The sequence below is a fragment of the Egretta garzetta genome, unplaced genomic scaffold (assembly GCF_000687185.1).
Source record: "Egretta garzetta isolate BGI_Z169 unplaced genomic scaffold, ASM68718v1 scaffold509, whole genome shotgun sequence".
Classification (NCBI taxonomy): domain Eukaryota; kingdom Metazoa; phylum Chordata; class Aves; order Pelecaniformes; family Ardeidae; genus Egretta; species Egretta garzetta.
Genome location: NW_009260814.1, coordinates 1,079,795 through 1,081,768, shown reverse-complemented (window position 1 = coordinate 1,081,768; position 1,974 = coordinate 1,079,795). Strand labels below are relative to the sequence as shown.

The 1,974-nt window shown below is 53.5% G+C and overlaps 1 protein-coding gene across 1 annotated transcript in view; it reads right to left on the bottom strand.

Annotated features, from left to right (window-relative positions):
* The window catches only part of WT1 (WT1 transcription factor), a 37,979-nt gene that overhangs the window by 30,749 nt on the left and 5,256 nt on the right, over nucleotides 1–1,974 (bottom strand). The window lies entirely within an intron of this gene.

The window sequence follows — 1,974 nt, the reverse complement described above, 5'->3', positions numbered from 1 at the left end:
CACCCCCCACCCCCCCCGCTCCCCCTTCCCGGCACCCGCACTTCGCGGGGCTGCGGGCGCAGGGGGTGCGGGGGGACCCCCGTGGGACCACCCCCCGCCTCGGGGAGAGGCGAGCCGGGCAGCCCGAAAGTCGGAAGTCTCGTTTGTGTTTAAAGAGAACAGATCGGCTTCGGTAATAAAAAGGATGTTTTCGTTAATTGTCGCTCATATTAAAGAGGAAGATTCCCATCTGCTCAGTGTACTCCTCTGCCGTTTCCAATTTAGAAGTTACCCTTTAATCTCTCTCTCTTTTTTTTTTTAAGAGCAGCTTTCTCAATAAAGAGGCGGAATGTTACATGCAAAAATAAAACTCCTCCTTTCAGCGAAAATTGCTCTCCAAAATAATAAACAGCCTATTTTGTTTCCTACACCGAGCAGATTCAGATGGAAAGAGACCACCTCTGCTGACCCCGTGCCGACACGAAATCGTAAATCAGGTGCTTGGACACCAACTTTCATTAATGACTTGGAGCTGGCTAAACAACTTCAGCTAAAAAAGTAATTACAAAGTAATATTATCTCAGAGGCTTCTCGGCTCATCAGCATTTACCCCGAGAACCAAGCTCCTCCGAGAGTCACTCTTCCAAAAAACCAAACCAAAACAAAACAAAAAGCCCGACGCGGGCTGGGAAAAGAAATCAAACCGGCGACGGGCGCTCTCTCCCTCACCCCCCTCATCCCCCCCTTAACCCGCTTATTCCAGCACGGGCATCCTCCGCAGCCTCCCGGGACGTGGACGTGGCCGGGGAGTGATTTTGTCAGCCGAGGGGGAGCAACCGGCCTTGCTCCCAAACCCCCCGGCTTCCACCGGCGCCGAGCGCTCGGCGCTGTACGGGTCTCTGCTCCCCCACCGCCGACCGACAACCACAGGGGGGTTCCGCGGGAATAAGCCGGAGAGGCAACGAAGGGAGCGGGTCGTTGCTTCTCCATTTTATCGTCGCCGCAGACAGCCTGGATCCAGCGACATCACAGGGCTTAATTAACCTGCGGGGTTGCGCGGGAGAAACGGAGGGAGCAATGGGGAGGGAAAGAAATCCAGAAGACTTCGAAACCTTCGCCTTCGCGACGATTTTAAGCCGGCCCTGAGGCTGCAGGGCTGGGCTGGGGTAGAAGCGGGCCTGACTCGTCCCCGGCCCAATCTCTCTCACGTCCCCCTTGCCCCATGAGCAGGGCTCCTTTCGCGGTGATGTGAGCAGCGTTGACAGGCCGGTACCTTGCGGGCTCCCATCCCACAGCTGTTTCTCGCTCCTTATCTTCTCCCCTAGCCCTCAGGGTAGAGGCTCAACCTTCAACTCCCTTTTCCCCATTTCCCTCTGCCTCTTTTTTTAACTTTCAGAAAACACTGACACTTTCTACGTTAATTTTGGCCTGGCGCAGACTTTCGGTGACCTTCAAAACGCAGCTCGGAGCAGAACGAGGTTTTGGCCGCATTTTCCGGTGTTGCCTGACCCAAAGCTTCAGGAATGTGATAAGAAAGTTGAGTTCTGAACCGAGCTGCCGATAGTGAGGTCTCTTTAATTAGGGCGTTATCAGAGCCAGGCCTGATTAAAATGTGCTGAAAATAATTGAAAGTTGTACATCTGCTGGAGAACGGGGCCCGCTGGAGGCATCCAGTTGTTGGAGGAGCCCAGCTGGATGAAAGAGACAGGCGAAGGAGAAGAGGAAAATTGGGCAGAGGTTTCAAAGCCTTAGTTCCCTAACCCCCACCCCATCCCAGACTTGGCAGAAATGTCATCGCAGAGCCAAGGTAGCGTCTTTCCCACGGTCGGAGGAACCAGCTATAAAAAAAAAAAAATAGTTCAACCTTGAGGAGAGCCAAAGCAAGAACATTTTATCCATCCACCAAAAGAAAAAAAAAAAAAAGGAGAGCAAACACCCTTTGCCGAATTCCTCCGTGCCGAAGGAGCTGGCTGCGTGTCGCCGACAGTAGCGGTG